The sequence below is a fragment of the Botryllus schlosseri genome, chromosome 15 (assembly GCF_051294905.1).
Source record: "Botryllus schlosseri isolate E-star chromosome 15, Bs_hap1, whole genome shotgun sequence".
NCBI lineage: Eukaryota > Metazoa > Chordata > Ascidiacea > Stolidobranchia > Styelidae > Botryllus > Botryllus schlosseri.
In genome coordinates this window covers 2616966-2635758 of record NC_137250.1, presented here as the reverse complement: position 1 = coordinate 2635758, position 18793 = coordinate 2616966, and the positions used below count along the sequence as shown (strand labels likewise).

The 18793-nt window shown below is 41.1% G+C and overlaps 2 long non-coding RNA genes across 2 annotated transcripts in view; one reads left to right on the top strand and one right to left on the bottom strand.

Moving 5' to 3' along the window:
- Positions 1 to 18793, bottom strand: part of LOC145457646 (uncharacterized) — a 379671-nt gene that overhangs the window by 327379 nt on the left and 33499 nt on the right. The window lies entirely within an intron of this gene.
- LOC145457913 (uncharacterized) lies at positions 14898 to 16747 on the top strand. The gene is made up of 2 exons (XR_013921004.1): positions 14898 to 15413; positions 15955 to 16747. It is a non-coding gene; the product is annotated as an uncharacterized LOC145457913 (long non-coding RNA).

The window sequence follows — 18793 nt, the reverse complement described above, 5'->3', positions numbered from 1 at the left end:
AAAATTTTCAAGTTTTTTATTATTCATTTTTTTATAATAAACAGAAACTTTCTTCTCCTGTAGCAAAGCGGTTACTGGCTGGAATTGAACCAAATTTTGTGTGTAGGCCTAAATTAGGTAACCTAACAATTTTATCAAGTAGCCAGTACGATTTGAGAAAAAAAAGGCCATTTTTGAAGAGCCGTACTGTACACACGCTCCGAGTTGTCTGTAGATGGCAAGATTTTGTGGAATGTCGCTGCACTGAAGAGGAACTTGATCAGATTGTCGAGTAAAAATCTGCAGAAAATGAGAAAAGCGATTAATAAAAGAGGTATGCCCTTTTTACAGCTTTCTGATATTTACTTATGTGACACCGATCTTTCAGCTAATGTCTCGAACCTACCAATCTTTATTTAGCAGAAAGTCTCCTGTTCACTAAAACTACTTCTAATATTTTCTAATTACTTAATTCCTGCTGATGTTCGGGATATTTTTGAAAACGATCCTGAGCTGCAACATCTTGTTCCTGTGTTATTTCTGTGATATCCATCAATTTATACGACTTGAACGAACCTGACGATCATCACCCTTCCTGATTCGAGCATCATCCGATTGTTTCCGCTTGTACGATTATGACCGAAAAGCATCGATATAGTCCGAAGGCTTTTAAAAATAATATCGCTCTTTTTAAACATTGATGTCTATCGAACGCTGTGCCAAGTCTCAAGGTTGGCACTCAATGATTAGGGCAGCAATTTCGTTATCAAGTTCGAGTATGGTAGAGATGTGCGCTGATCTGACACTTAGCCTACCTAACGCATTGCGGATTTCACGCAAAAGCCGGTGTATCTGTGTTCCATACTGAGATAGGTGATGAGATGATGATATCATGAAACAGTTTACTAACATCCTCGGTTTGCATTCAAATATTTAGTTTTATTTTATATTATCCAATGTCAACAAAAGGAGTTCGTGTATCACCTAAAAATAGTACATTGAACGCTCTCTCATTCGAAATTTCATGCTGGTGACGTCATATTTTGTGATACGATTGTTGATATACAATGTTCTTTCCAATTCTCTACTAGTTGCTGACGATTACCCCTGACGAGTGTCAGCCGAAAATATTCGGGTTCATTTCAATATGAATATACTATTTAATTATCCAATGTCAATTTCACCGTGGAATGGTGGCCTTCGGGCCATTTGCTCACAATTACAACCCCTGTCAAGCGCGATAGCTGTTTCGTTTTCGATGGCGGCTAACAGCTTATCGCTTGATCAGCCTATTCCTCAGTAAATTTTACGCAAAATTCGGCGTTGATCGATTCGTATTAATTTTGACAGTGTACTATACCGAAAACGGTCATGAGGCTACTTCTCGATGATTTCATGTAACAGTGTACCAAGTTTTCGGCTTTCATCCACGTATTTATTCGGTAATATATTTTCCGAAGGCGATTTTGCAGCAGACATATAGACAGTAGACTCTATAGACCGTAAGCCGTATGTGTCGTGTGACAATCTCCAGCCTCAAGGGTAGGTCACACGGTACCGAAATTCGCTAGCGACTTCGTTTCTTTCTTTGCTCCACTCCTTCGCTAGCGAGCGCTAACGGGGTCGCTAACAAGGTCGCTAGTCAAGACGCTACCGATGCGTTTCACTCGCGAGCTCGCTAGTGAATCTTGTTGTGACAGTATTACGTCACAGCGGAGAAAAAGTTACTGTGAAATAGGGATCAGTTGTTCGGAAACCTCCGCCGTGTACGGACTTAGCCTAGTAGGTGATACATTGTAGCATACAGACCTGTGTGGCATTTGTAATAACAAAAACAAATCTGATGACATTCAAATAGGTGAAATGTTGGCTCTTGCAACAACAAGAATTCAAATGTTTAAATTAGAACACAAGGTATGTAAATCGATAACGACAAGGGCCATGCAATGATGGACGAGGAGATTGCAAAATCCGACCCAACTCATGCTTGATATGAAGGGATCAGGGCTTCTACTGGATATTTTATTACGCCGATTTCTGATTTGATCATCGTGGTCACTTCGTTCATCAAGCAGCCGTAGTGCCCTACAAAGCTCTTCACAACTGACCAACACCAAGCCAATCGCAGTTGAATAAATCACTATGATACCGCATTTCACTGCTGAAATATGAGTTCATTTATTGAATGCCACTACCAATGAAAGTATTGCCTCTGCAAATAGCTGTCAGTAATGCCTTGGACTGTGCGTGCAATGTGCATATAGCATTTTTTTGTTGTTTTCAACTTCTACCATATCACCCGGTCGGCTAACATATCTTGGTTGTACGGCGGAATACCTTTTCGAATGATGCCCAATGTTGAAGCTTTGTAATAAGTACCGTACCGGCGCAGTTTCTCGCTCCGAGAAAGACGTACTGTACTCGGTTAACCTTTTCCCACCCCATGATGACGTAACACTCGCCTTGGTGAAAAAGTGAGATTATCGCGAGTGATGTCGCTAGTGAATATTGTACGTGTGGCCTACGCTTCAGGGTCAAAATCTCCCAAGCTGTACCGGGACCGAATTTCCGAGGCTGCTATCCGTAGTTCTTCAGAATGATGTTTTGGATTCAGTATGACATTTCCTTGTCCAATCTATGAGATAACAATAGCGTATGTGTCCGAACTCGTTGACCTTTCCAGTAAGGCATACGTAATCTCTCGATTTATAGTCATTTCCATTTCTGCAGATAAGTAGTCAGGTCAAGTGCGAACATGAATCGTGTTGAATCTTTGCTCCGTACGCCGTTTAGCCAGATGCCTTTAGAGCAAAAATTAGAGGCAAAGCGACTAGGTCCGTATCAGCCTAGAAATTGCCCATTGGTCCAATCGTACGCCGGAGGAAAACGCACTCGTGCCTTTTCTTCAGCGCATTTCGATAAATATGAATGGTTTACTTATAGCGAGGATAAAAACGCCTTGTTTTGCTTTTACTGTCTTTTATTCGACAGTGCCGGTACCGGAAGCAGTGGCTCTTGTTGGAACAAAATTGGTTATCGTGATCTGAAGCATTTGTCAGAGCGTGTGAAAGCGCACCAAAAATCCCAAGTGCACATGGCTAGTGCAGTTAAATATAAATATTGCACATTTTTGTGAGGCAATTTCGCATATTCGGGAGAATGTACACTTCGCTGGTGACACAGCACTTTTACGTCGTGGGATAAGTGTGCAAAACCTGCTTGTTGCGGCTTACGAATGTTGCGATATACTGATGTCCCAAATCCAACATCGTCTGAATAGTGACCAGTTGGTTACTTTCGCCCTGTTAAATCCGAGAAATTTCCCTGCCTACAAAATTCATTTTCCTTCTGGACTACTGCGCAGCGTGCCTCGTTATTACCCGATGATCGACATTGCTCGGTTGGAGAGCGAGTTGACTTGTTTGTATTCTAATACATCCTTTTCGGAAGTTAAAACCACTAGTGAACTTTCAAAATTCCTAGTTGGAAATTCGCTTTCGATCAACTTTGCTACAGTAACTAGCTTTCTGAATATCATTTTGACCACCCCGATTTCATCCGCGGAATCCGAGCGCAGTTTCATTACATTGAAACGTATCAAGACCTTTCTCAGAAACAGGATGGGCCAAGATAGGCTTAATGCGTTGGCTGTTCTCTCGATTCACAACGACGTGGTTCTGGGAATTCCAGATTTCAATAAACTCGTTATTGAACATTTTGCAAATAAGAAATCACGTCGCGCACAATACTTTTACAAGACATAAATTAATGCTGGTGGGCGGACGACTGTACACATCATGTTCTTTCCGAATAATTTCAATCAAAAGTGAGCCCAGGTAACTCAACCATGTCTATGGCTAAGGAAAAGTGAGTGGTTTTCATCCTTATTACTCGAGGCACACTGACAGTTAATTTACCGATATATTTTGTTATGGCTATGGAAAAAAAGTAAAAATTCATCAAGATGAAATAATATTCATGAAATTGTTTAATGCGATATGTGCTCGCATTTCAATTTAACACAATGCTTGGATTCCTGCTTGAATGATGGCAGGCAGACTCGTAATTAATCTTCCATGGATAACAGCTGGCTTTTTATAATGTTTTACGTTTATGGGTGCCACCGCTTTGATTGCCTATCCCCTGGTCGTAACGCATCCGGATCGTGTACCAAACACTTTCGGACGGGCTTAGAAAAACGAGGGCAAATCGATTTGACTCGCTTTCGGGACGAGAATCCTACCATATACAAATCAGGTCGGAGGCGCTGCAGCACTTTACAGAATTGCTGAGCATGGAACGATTAAAACACCACAAGGTGTCATGCGAATGCTCTTTGTAGGTAGTTGGTCTGTGTATTTTTTGGTATAGTCTTACTCGGCGCTTGCGTAATCTCTACCACGAAATCATAACGCATGCTACTAAGGGTACCCTGATGATTGATTCGTGGCATGGGAACGATTCTTAGTTCGCGTACATTTTGTAAAATAATCATTTGAATAAAAAACAATGAATAAAACGTTTGTTACCGCACTTCAAGTCACGCCACCGACAAACCTCTCGCGGCACCTACGTTAAAAATCATTGTTTACGGGAAATTCATGTGACCATCATGAACGTTGAAAAACGCTACTGTGACGTCATATTGATAACAAGTCGCTTGCGGCCCTTGCCCCACCACCCGATATTGTCACGAGCCGCCACTGCGCAATGGTACCTTGCAAGTAAAAACTGCATCTCAAGTGCTACATCTTTAGTGTCGCATTTAAAACAACATTCTATTGAATCTATCGTTATTAGCTTTCCATAAATAATTTTCTGCCTGACTTAAAGCTTATGCTTTTATTTCTAATTTTATTTTGGTGCTTTAATAAAGTGAAAACACAGTTTTAACCTGTGCTGCATGACTTTGTACTCTATTTTAAGAATTACTCTACTATTTTAGCTCGTTATATGTGTGTTATAAAGTATAATCATGTACAATACAGGTAACCTAAAGCTTAAGCTCTTTTGTATTTTATGAGATCAGTGTTATTTACTGGAGTATTCATTTATTACAATACAGTATTGTGATTTCGTTGTCTGTATTCCCGCATGACCATGATAAGTATTCCCGCATGACCATGATAAGAACAAGTAATTCGGCTCAGTCGGGCTAAAGTGGGCTGAAGCACCGTGTTCGAATTAAGATAAGTCAAATGAATTTTGCTCTGCTCAAGATGCACAATTTACAATGCGATGAAGCAAAAATACACGACGATGAGGATGCTATTGTATTGAAGAATTATTTTCACGTGAGTAATCAGTAATCACTGAGAGAAGTCCACGGCAGACTGCATTGCACAGAACCGCAGCAGCCTGATCTTTTCCGAATCCTCTTCAATGTTGTCCATGAAGTATATCATTGAATATTATATTCATACTAAAATGATCCCGAGTATTTTCGGCTGACACTCGTCAGGGGTAATCGTCAGCAACAAGTAGAGAATATATCACCCTGTGTCATGAAAGGATTTGCAAAATCGCACCTTTTAAGGTGTTCATGAAAAGTTGAAGAGCATTGGTTCTGAATTGCCTCCTTTTGCAAGCTCGTTTGTTGAGATGCCTTGGGCGAATTCAAATCGTCTTCTGTTTTCACTTGAGTTGACGTACCGAATCTGAAGCAGACGCTATAGTTCCCGTCGGAGATGATACTCTTGGAGCACGGCAGGATATAACCGTATTTTGCCAACTAACTCAAAATGGTAGTTTGTATAAGTCTGGTGGTAACTTCATTCAATTTCATCGGTTCGAGAAGTCAATAACCGATTACTCACTGCGTCACTTCACTGCGATTGAAGGATTAGGCCATTGATTCTCAACCGGTGTGCCGCGGAACGATAGTGTGTCGATTGGACTGATCACGGGTGCCGCGCGAAAATATGGTGAACGAGGTCGACATAAAACAGGGGTGGGCAATTACTTTCCTCATCGGGTCAAATGATTAGCAAAAAATACGTTAGCTGGTCGAGTCAAAAAATACTGCTGCTGTCTACTCCAGCGGAATAATTTTATTTCCTAATTGAAAGCAGCGAATTACACTGTTATTAAATGCAGCGCAGTGGATATGTGTTGATCTTAGGGAATGAGAAAGTGAGAGTAAATTATCAAACTCACTATTTAATTGCCGTCATATTTCGACACAATTTTGAGCCTCATACATTTTGAACTCTCGTTTAATCCTTATCCAAGATTTTTCTATCATGAGATTAATATGTTTTTGAGATATTACAGAGCTTATTGTATTAGTCGCTTATTGTATTTTTGGCTCAATTTTCGGCCAATGGTTTTAATCCCGCAGCAACATTAAAAAGCAGGTTTTATTTTTTTGAATTCCAAGAAACTTTTCGCTGCCGCACATAATAGCTTCGCAGGTCGCATTGGACGCACGGGCCGCACTTCGTCCAGGTCTGTCATAAAACAAAGATTAGGGAATTCGAATTTTGAGTGTGGTATAATCGTTGGTTATATTTTTTACCCAGACCAGAGGTGGTCAGTAACGAAGTACTTCTACTTTTTCGAAGTACTCAAGTAGTTTTCCTCTACTTCTAGTACTTACTCAAGTAGATCTGATTTTCTCTACTTCTACAACGTAATATTTTGTAATCTACTGCTACACTCACCACGACTGGCTTGAACAGATCGCGACAAGGGAAGAACAGTTGTCGCAACATCGGGAGGCAGTTTATGACGACAAATCTACCAATTTTATCCGGAGTTTAAAATACATATCCACCTGGTCTACGGATCTTGGGGAAAACTTTGCTACCTTCGCTAAAAACTTGACGTGATAGAGATAAGTGGAAGTCATTTTTGAATTTAGCGCCCCCAAGTTAGTCGAAATCAATTGTCTGATTAAAGTCAACAAAATATTGTTTATCAGTGTTATCAAACATTGATTGCCCAGATTGTTAACGATAACGGTAACGCATAGCTTAATTTGCACCTTTTGGCAATGCATGCGAACCGATGACGATCGTTTTCACAACTACTTACTTACTTGAGTAGATTTAAAGTCAGTCAATTCTACTTTCAGCAGTTTAGGTTGCTTATGGAAGAAGTACTTCTACTCGTACTTGAGTAGATTTTTTCGTCGTCACTTCTACTTCTACTTGAGTAGCTTTCTTGGTTACCTTGACCATCTCTGCTTATTTACAAATAGAAATATAGTAAGTTATACATCTCGATAGGTCAACAGAAATTTGAGGAAGCGAGTGACGCAGTGTGCTAAGCGACACCGTCACGACACCGTCACGGCACTTCGAAGATACGTCAGCTGACACGATAGATAAATCAAGTAGCGAGTAGCGGTTCATGGCGTTGGAGGCAGGGCTTTGGAGCAGACGTAAATTTAAACTGCTCCAGCTCCGGCTCCGGAGCTTTCTTTCATCATACATTAGCTCCGGAGCCGCATTATTACCACTGCTTCGGCTCCAACTCCGGCTCCGGCTCTGAAATTATTGAATGGGCCTGTCTATATCAGGGGTTGCCAACCCGCGGGCCAAATGTGGCTCGCGAGAGGGTTTTGCGTGGCCCGCGAGGTAATTTCCTATTACATTATCAAAAATGAATTGCTCAGATTGTGAAATTGCAATCCCAACCAAAAATTACAATCCTGGCTGCGACACTTGAGATGTTGATAACTAAATATCAGTTCCGACGCATTGGCAGATCCAGGTTCCAGTCACATTTTCAGTAAATCGTCGTACATTACAATAAACTTAAATAGTAGTGAAATTTTTCTTCACGCATCGCGTGTTTACTTGTCACTTGATTTCTTGCTTGGTAGCTTACTCCTACTAAAAATGAAAAAAAAAACGCCTAATTTACCCGATTAAGTCTAACTGTATTCGCAATTACGGGAGAAAGTCTTTTCGCGTTTGCGCTCGCATAAAGATCGTCGACGGTGAAATGTAGGCACGAAGTGATTGCCGCATATTATCGGAGACCTTCAATATCGATGTGGCCAGACGCCGAATAGTCGTGTCCTTGCAAACTGAGGCTAGCGGGCAGTATACAATAGACCCGCAATATACTCAAGTAATAATATTATTGACCTAGTTAATTTATAAACTTAGAAAATTTTACGCGCTTGGCGCGGCTGATGAACCGCGCACTCGTTCGTCAATTGCATGTGCCACTTCAGCCGAAAAGGTTGGTCATTCCTGGTCTATATAGATTACTAGATTAGTAATCTAGAGTCAGCCGTCAGTAACATCTGATGTAGCAACGACGACTTAGGTGCCGCCGTGCCGGATTGTTACGTCATAATGAATACTTGTCAATTGTCGATAACATCATAGTTGCACTAGAACGCACTTTACTCTACGCCAGAGGTCTCAAACACGCGGCCCGCCAGAGCATTTTGTGCGGCCCGCGACGACATTTTAGATTTTTATTATTTTGACAATATATAAGTGTCACATATATATTTTCAGGTTACAAAGCGAAAATTCCCTCTTAAATTGCTCCGAATGTCTGAAAGTATTCATCAAACTTCACCATCAAATCAAATGCAAACGCTACCAAGCAGTGGAAGATTCACTATTTCGTCACATTTCCAATTCATGATGAAAAAACCTGACCCTTAGACGATTCGTGACTGAAATTTGTGAGTTGGACTCGGACGCGAGCTTTCTTAGAATTACTCAGACTCGGGCTAACTCGATGGCAAAATGAAAATGACTCGAGTGGACTCGGAGTGATTTGGAATGCCGTCATATGCTTATCAGAAGTATACCCGAATCCTGGATTGAAATTACAATGCTCAACCTAAAAATGTTTTGATATCAGATCAGTCTGTTGTATCAATCTGTTAAATTCGAAATAATCATAGTAGCTGCAAAATTATAACCCGATAGCTTTTGTGATGGCATCTGACATTTGTCCACCCATATGGTGTCAATATCTTATAATTAATGTATATCAAGCACAACAACAACTCTATTCAAATAGGTATAAATGTGATGATTCTTTTCGTGCCAGGTCTAAATTGATACAAGAGTAAATCGCATTCTGACCATGTGTGATTACTGCCAGTCTGCTGGATCGGCTCACTTTCAATGGGACAATTCATTCCCACCAAATAAGGCCTACTTGGAAAGACATAGAATGCCCCTATAAATGCTGCGGCCCGCGGCGCCGTCAAAACTGGAAAAATGGCCCGCGAGCACATATGAGTTTGAGACCTCTGCTCTATGCCATTGCTGTGGACAGGCCTGCTGTTAAATTATGATAAATCAGCATATGTGGTTGTTACATAGGCCTATATAATATAATCTTATGAAATACGTCGGAGCCGGAGCTACTCCTCAAATAACGGGCTCCAGCTCCGACTCCCGCTGAATTATATGAATAGCTCCGGCTCCGGCTCCAGCTCCAGCGAAAAGGCACGGCTCCGGCTCTGGGCTCCAAAGCCCTGGTTGTAGGCAATATTATGATGAGTCGGCGAAGCTGCTATTTACACAACCAATCCAATTCGGTCAAAAGCGTCAAATAGGAGGCGGCCCTGTCGGTTACTTCTTTGCCCCCAGGAAAGATGGTGGGCATTAAAATCCCCGATGATTATTGCACGATGTGACAGCGATCTTCTGAAACTGCGGTACGGCTCATATGGACGTTGCAGATGCGTAGGTGGCCGATTGATATGCCTAACTCTTCAATGCACGATTGGGTGTCACGTTGGATCTTCGTTGCGGGGAGAGATTTCCGCCCAAAAGTGGCCGGGCCACCGGAATAAAGTGAGTTGTCTTCACGAAACACCCGAAAACCCGTCCACTTAAGGGAATACTTATCGATGAGACGAGTCTCTTGAAGCAATATCACGTCAGGGGGATTTGGTAGGTTGTGGTTAAATTGTTTCAGCTCGGGTAGTTTACGAAAAATACCTCTGCAATTCCTTCGGATGAAACGAGGAGATTGATTAGACATGTACTTTAGGAGCCGGAGCCGAAAAACCATGCTCAAGGCAAGCTCTGGAAACGATTTCATGCGCATTGCATTGACCAGATTTGACAGCCTTCATCGTATACCCAACGATTGATAGAAGTAGGTAAAGTAACTGCGAAAGATCTGGAGTGGATGGTCCAAAGAACACTACTATATCAAAATCGAAAATCAACACGCATTGAACCGCGCGTACCGCGAAGAAAATCTCAAGAATAATTCAAACCTCTCATTAATTAAAGAGTCAATTTGTAAATTCAATTGCATATTGACGGCCGCCAACACATCCTAATTGAAGTAAGTGTCGACGGCCGCATAATTTTCTTTCTGCGGCCGCAGATTGGCCACCCCTGGATTAAAGAATCGATATTGGCGTTAGCTAGACACGGTAGCCTACTTGCTGGAAAACTATCTACTCGTAAAGCATTGTCTTTTGGAGAAACCGAAGTCGTTTTTCAAGCGTCTCGGTTTTGGTAGTGGTAGGCCATGGCACATCAAGGCAATATGCCCATTCATACTAGCAAATTCCTCCTCCATGGAATGATATTACCACGCCGAAGCCGTATCAGCTAGTGAGGAATAGCGATATAGAGCACAGTAGAATGGCTTATTTTGAACAACAATGGCTTATTTTGAACAGCAATATCAATTTCAGCATTTCAAAATGCTTTACTAAGCGGTCTTTCGAAATTTTTCAAAATCAGGTCGCGGGCCGCAAAATATGACCTCGCGGGCCGCATGCGGCCCGCGGACCGCGTGTTGGTGACCCCTGCCCTATATCCTCTCCACATCGAACATACTTCATTTTTAACAGTCCATCTGACCGACAACCAGCCGTCTCATGCTAAGAAGCGACAACAAATTTGCCGGTTGTCACATCAGTCAACCGTGAAGCATGAGCTGCTCATCTATCCGTAGGTTAGTTATCTATAGCCCACCATTACGATGAACACATGATTATGTATCAGTGTTGGGATGACTCGAGTCACCTTTTTCGTATGACTTGACTTGACTCGAGTCAGTTTCCTACAATGGCTTGACTTGACTTGACTCGGCGTATCAAAAATGTGGATAGACTCGTGACTCGGAGCAAAATTCACGAGTCAATTTCAAGTCACCAAGTAATCGGTGTCAATAAATATCACTGTATCTTCTATATGTTCGAATTGTTCGCGAAACGTAGGTGTCACCCGTGAGAGCGACCAATGATGGTGCGTTTTACTGAGCCCCCATTGTTCTCTCTCTAATAAATAGACCACAAACGAAGTGATCGAAGCTTACAGCTTACGTTGTCGTAAACTAGTAGTAAAGTAATTTAATAGCAAAATGTCCATTTCTTTTCTTTGTTCTTACCTTAGCCAAACCTCTTGTTTTATTGAAATTGAATTCGCATATAGTGTATATTCTCCTCAACCATTGGCGCAGGCTCGAATTGTATCATATCAATATGTAAATGCGTAATATATTGCATCTTATCAATTCGTTTCTTTATTTTGGCTGGTAACTATCAACTGAGGCTATAATTACTTACGTAGTTTAACAGTTCTACGGATATGTGAGCGATACAGCGCCTTCTTGCGTGTATATTTAACTCTATATTCGTTCATCGCTTGATAATCAATGACCACTCAATCTGTATTTCAGACAGCTAGCAAAACGTAATGACGTAATCATGTCTCATACTTCGAAAATGCAACTTGACTTGAATTGTGACTGGACTCGTGACTTGACTTGACTTGACTCGACTTGACTCGAGTCACCTCCAAAAATGGAGTGACTTGACTTGACTCGAGTCACCTTCGAAATTCGATTGACTTGACTTGACTCGAGTCAAAATGTGCAATGACTCGAAATGACTCGTGACTCGAAGGTAGTGACTTGATCCCAACACTGTTATATATATGGAAGGGTCTAAATCTTTAGCTGGAGGGGGAGCGGCTTTTTGCATCCCTTCACTTGATGTGTCAGTAGCTGAGGCCTGTTCCAATGGAGCATTCGGTCCATTCGACCCACTGCATGACTTTGTAGGATCAGTAATGTCTTAGATCCGACAACGGACTTCGATAAAAATCCTTCATCATCTCGGTTCGTTATTCTCCCCCTGCTTGTGTAATCCAGCTCATATACAGAATCATCAACTGTATAATCAGTTGTTCAAAATATGATTTTCATCGGAAATCTCTTATGGATTAATATGCTCAATTAAAAGAGAATTTATATGTTGCCGACCTGTTGATTGACTCTGGCACACCTACTCCTGTAGTTGAATTTGTTTTGTCGTGTAACCGGTAATTGTAACTTCAGTGTATTATCATATTCTGATATTTGATCGTTAGTTTGTACATTCTAATATTGATCAGTGTTTTATACGATCTCCTTCTGTCGTATACAATGTCTTTGAACGTGATGAAAAAGGCCGTCAGGCGATGAGCGCCAAATCTTTTTGTTTAATAACAGCAACAACAACAACAACAACAACGACAAAAACAACAACTGTGTAACACACAGATATAGAGCTGAAGCAGTCCAGTCAATCTTAAAATACCAAGTCATCAGGGCCGTAACAGCACTTCGTCAGCCCCCCCCCCCCAAAAAAAAAAAACGTTGGCCTTGGGCCCCCCATGGGGTGATAAACCTAACTTCTGGGGGGCTTCGGCCCCCAGACCCCCCATTGGCTATCTGCTTTTTGACGCTATTTGACATCTCCGTTGCGTGTCCGTTCGGTGAGACAACTTTTCCCGCCTAGACGCGCGAAGCGCGAAAAATTTCAGAATTCATGATTGAATCGGGCAATATGATCGGGAATTACATATATATTGCTATCAATTTTGATCCTCTCAATGCTCACGTAATCAGATTTACCGGTAGAGCTGAGCGAGGTCTGTTTTAGAACGTGGGACCGCCCAATAATAATTAGTCATATTCGAGCGTATACCCGTTGGCAGGAACGAAACAGCACTTCGTCAGCCCCACCCCCCGCCCCACAAAAACTTGGGTTTGGGGTTCTCATAGGGTGATAAACCGACCCGTCATCACGGTGTTCGCTTTAGCCACGAAATTAGCTGCACTGCTTAGTGAGCCAGCGCGAAGCGCGAAAATTTTCGATAATTCATGATACAATCGGCCAATAAGATCGGGAATTGCATATATATTGCTATCTATATCTTGTCCTCTCTGCTCACGTTATCAGATTTACCGGAAACTGTAGGGCCCGTAAATAATAATTAAACATCTTCGGGCGGGCGGACCCGTTGGTATGACTTCGTTACATGATTTTATTTCGTGACCTCCTGTCTGCTGTATCAAAAATATAGAATCGCTCGAACGTACTAAACTAAAAGACGCACACGATTTCAAATTGGTATTTCTTCACTGGCATATTTTTTTTCCTGCTGGATGGTATTTGTCTTCTGAGGTTCAGATTGCCAAGACAGGAACATATGGCGCCAGTCATTTAGGCGCCAATGGACAATTAAACCTAATATTTTGTATATATAACGAAGTTTTCGGTCTGCGTAAGGGCAGTCCATTTCGGCCAAGCTTTTCGCGCTGCCGATCGTTCTGGCACACTTCTTGAAGTCGCATGTAATAAGTCCTAAATCGTTATATATCTTGGTTCGTAGTGGCGTGTTAATGGCCAACGCCGATATGTCCATTTCTATAATTCTTGCGTGTTTTTTTCATGGGGGAAGAGTACCAAATAATCAAGATATTTGGTAACTTTAAATCGCGCACTGCGCGAAAAATTTTGGGAAAAATTGCATAAATTTTCAAAAAATACTCTATAATTTATGCTAATTCACGAAATAATTTGGGGCCCACTTCGAGCTCGGGCCCCCCCCAATTGGGGGGTTTGGGGTGCGGCAGTTACGGTGCTGCAAGTCATGCAGCACGGGCTGAATCTGTATTTTATCGTGATTAAATAACAATAAAAACAATAGAAATTAAAAGTAAAAACCTTTATGCCGGACATGAAATTATTTATGGACAGCTAACAACGCTAACTAAAGGCTAAATCCATAAGTTACAATTATTCACCGGCCAGTAAGTTTGCGCTACGGCCGTAGCTGAAAGAATGCGTCAAGAATACCAATCGGTTCTACAAGATCGCCAACATTGTACCGTAGTAAAAGCTGGCTTAGACATTACATCAATTCATTGGCCATTCTTACTGCACGGATCGTCATGATTTTTCCTATAATCTTCTATCTTGCTACATTGGAATCGAATACTGTTTCTTGTGTCATTATAACTATCAATAGTAATTGCGATAAAATGCGAACCTATGTCCGAATAAAGCGGTGAATTATCCGAATTGTCGTCAGTTTTTTACATCTAATGTTACTTTCGTTCTTTTCTTGGTCAATTTGAGTGAATAGAGCAGTTGCGCCGGTTTTCAGATTCCGAGTTAAGCCGATTTGACTTTATAAACTTCTACGAATAATGCGAAAACCGCATTACCAGCAGTTCATGCTATACCAGATGAAGGAGCAGAGCTCCGAAAGCTCGTGTAACTATAATAAAGTTATATTCATACAAGTAGACGTTAAACCGGGTGTGGAAGCTATCAAGGTCTTACGTTTATATATACCGTTTGCTATCGGCACAACAACGTATTCATACTACATTTTGGGACGTCAGTAGATGAAAATTATACGATTACTAATTATGCGATAGCCTACTATAGGCTACTTGTAAACGAGTTGTAAATATTCACACACTTGAACTATAGCAAACGTAAGAATGCGGACCAATGGACAGGAATCTATACCTAACGCCTGAAAAAGTAAATCACATTCAAGATTCTTACTCAAAGGCAAATCATAAAGTTAACAAATGGATTTACAGTCCTTATCAGCACAAAACTACAATGACCACTTGCTCAGTTGATTGACACGTCCAAAACAATGGCAGAATGCACGATCATCGATGACCTTCTTCTCCTTATCGCAATAATCGCCGTCTAGACTGTTACAACAAACTATCTGTTCTTTCATTATCGCAATATTTGAGAAATTTAATTATAGGATTGTCATACGTACGAATCGCATTCCTTGTTTGTGTGGAACCGAAATAACATAATGTTTCGATTATCAAAATACGTCTGATTAGTACTGCGTAGGAAAAGATTCAGACATTCTTATCAAGGAAGCATGAACCTGAATAGACCAACGCAAAGATCAGATGAAGAGACTCAGACATTTTTATCAAGGACGCATGATGGCGAATAGACAAACGCAAACCTCAGTTTATACCGAAGATCGCCTGGATGTAATTATTTAATTAATACAATAAAGTTGGTTCTCTCGAAATCGAGGGGTATAAATACCATTGGGGCCAGCGATAGTGGCATTTGTATTTGAAAGTCAGCACCAGCCTTGAAATACTGCATAATGGAATTACCAAGATCTTCAAACCAGCCGTACGAGTTTGCAGGAGGAAGTCTGGAGGTGGGTTATACATTAGGCCGGCATAGCTCAAAACACTAAAACGAGGTAATGGCTTGCACAGTTTGGCATTATTGTTTCAAACTCTGTAGCAAACCGCGATAAATGTTGCTTCATGTTCGACATAGGATCTCTATTGCTCGATAAATATGCTCATATTTCACTCAACTGGAAGTAATAGAAAAAGCTATTCTTCGCAATTACAGAGTAAAGTAGCGACTTCGAAGTCATGACACAACTAGTTGAGTGGAAGTAGAAAATGAAGATTTTTAAAGTACTCTGATTGTAAGTGGTTTATACAATTGATTAATATATTTATGGTGGAATGAATTCTAATATGTTTGGCTGACACTGGTCAGGGGTAATCGTCAGAAACTAGTAGAAAAATGGAAAGAACATTGTATATCAACAATCCTATCATGGAATATGACGTCACCGACATGAAATTTCCAAAATCCTGGGCGAAGAGTTCAACGTTAAAGATCCTACTGTACGGTGTGATATATCCCCGATTTGACACCAAGTTATGTCATGTCGTTAACAGGACTTGTACAGATTCTCTGGAAGCCCCTCATATCCAATAAATCCATCGCATGTACCAACTATGAATGAGATGACTGGGGACTTGCCACATGATGTACTCCGAGCGATAGACGAAGCGTACGATAATGCATGCGACGTCCAGTTTCCTGTACCGCGCAATTCGTCGGGACAAGGTAAGATATTTACATTTTACATTCTTCGTACAAGCTACGTTCACATCGCTTAATAGCTACACGTGATGAAGAATATTGAAGTATAATCATATCCGATAACTCGTACAGAGTGGATCAAAGTAGGTGTTACCAAAATTTCGTCCTTTAAATTCGGGACAATTCTTAAGCATTTGAGCGATTTCTAAAACATTGTCTGTCAATATGACGTCGCCTCAGAGATGCTTGGCATATCCAATGTATACCGAAGTGGATTGGATCTCTCGCGATCTGCAGGATGTTGATATTTTATTTGGAAACGGGCAATCGATAACGAATTTATCTCGGTTGCATTGATCAACTTTTGAATATTTCCAAACTACATGATCGTAATTTCGTTTTTTTTTTGTGAAAAAGTATTAACACGAAACTATACACCAGTGTAACTTAAACTATAGAGAGCGAAACCCTAATCAGAGCTTACTAGATCTTACGTCACCCGATCCTGCCATATCAAAACGGGTAGCCATATTAAATTTGCTCAATGTAGTGATAAGTAATCGCGCGAAGAAAATGCCTAATTGTATGAACCTCGACACAATGCTTTAGTTCGGGGGTCTCAAACACGCCGCGCGCGAGAACATTTTGAGCGGCCCGCGTCGGCATTTTTTGGATTTTTTAGTACTCGACAATATTTAACTGCCAGATACCATGTTTAGATCTGATAAAATAAAATTCTACCCAAATCTGCTCCAAAAACTTAAAATTACTCATCAAACTTCAATATCACAACTCTTTCAACAGCTACCATGAGGTGGAATATATTCTATCACGTTAAATTACCTGTTCATGATAATGAATTATTACTCTTTGATAATTTGTGACTGGAAATTTTGATTGCGACATATGCGCGATGTTTCGTAGGGTTCCTCGAACTCGGACTGACTGGGTGATAAATAGAAAATGACTCAGGCTGAGTAGGTTCAAACGTTAAAATCAGAGAAGGACTTGTGACTTGGCACGACGTGTGTTGGTAAAGCCATGAGCGCAACAAACTATCAGATTGTCACGAGGAAGAGTAACATATCTAACGGTGGCGGCGGGCGTTGCGTAGCGTAGCGGATTTCGCTATCTAAGCAGGTCGGTAATTCGGTATGGAAACCATTGATTGACATTCTGTTGCGTCTTGATGTATAGTTAGTTACATCTTGGGTCTCTCTATCCGTGTTATCATCGCAAATTAAAGGTGGCGAGTAATAAGGCTGTACGCTGGACAGTTGTAACACCAATGTATTGTTGGGCGATTGGACAATTATTTACTATGTCATAATAATTTTATATTTATATTGTTGTTTATCTGTTCCAATGTTCGAAGGTAAATATAACACCGATTTACTTTGGTTTTGCCAATGACATGATGACCAATAGCCTATTTATCGGGAGCATGCCCGAAACCTGGGTTGGGCTACGCTGCTCGAATGTTCTGATATCAGATCAATCCTTGTTCAATTCCAAAATATTCTACCTATAATTGTGGCACGACAAATGTCTGCTAGCTCCAAAATTGCAAAGCCACAGCTTTTACGATGCCATGATACATTTGGCCCCTGCATTGTGTCTGTATCTCATTATTATAACAAGTTATACCAAGTACAACAACAATTTTATTCAGATATTTTAAAATTTCATCTTTTCGTGCCAGGCGTGGATATTACGATACCACATCATATGTTCACGATGTGTGTGGAATGCCAGTCTACAAGGTCCCATCAAATAGGGCTTGGAAATTTATTGAATACCCCTAGTCCCCTATTTATTGATGCTACGGCCCGTGGCGTCATCAAAAACCATGAAATTGGCCCGCGAGCACATTTGAGTACACCAGTGCTACTCTAACTTTATAGAGCGAAGCCCTAATCAGAGTTGTCTTGACCTCTCATCACTCAAGCCTTCCGTATCGAATCGGGTAGCCATAATATATTTACTAACTCTAGCTACAAGTAATCGCGCGAAGCGTGAAGAAAATTCTAAGTTGTGTGACAGAATGCTGTATGGTTGGTGTTGATTTCCGAAACATATTTGGGCCACTCAGATCCTTCTTCCCCTCCGAAGCAGGGCTCTAGTGTGGCAGCTAAGACCCAGCCCTCTCCCTTACACCCTAATTTGATTTTACCATCGCATGGTCGAGCTGTCCAGAGATCAAATCCTACTATGATATCAATCCAACTTAGGTAATACGATGGTTGTCAGATTTTATTGATCAAACCATATTGCCGTGACACATTTTTAAAATGTGTCGGTTATTGACTATACTGCCCAAATACAGTGAATGTGACAAAATAATGCACCAGATATTTCGCGATCCGCGACTCAAATGATTTGCTGGTGCACTGGATATCCTTCTGATATATTTATGTTTGGCCGGAACGGGATAGATGCAGTCAGAGTAATACGAAGTAGCGTGCAGGACTAGGCCAGATCTTATGTGGATGTTGACAGTATTATTTCATTTTTGACTGGAGACGGATTGGGTCCAGATTAACATTTTTTTCTGATACGGCTGAGTTCAATCGGAGCCTGATTCCATTTTGAATGAACGGGATCGGAGTCGTAGTAGCAGATTTTGCGATCTGCCTCATACTCAGAGCCGCAACAGCACTTCGTCTGCCCCCCAAAAAATGTTGGTCTTGG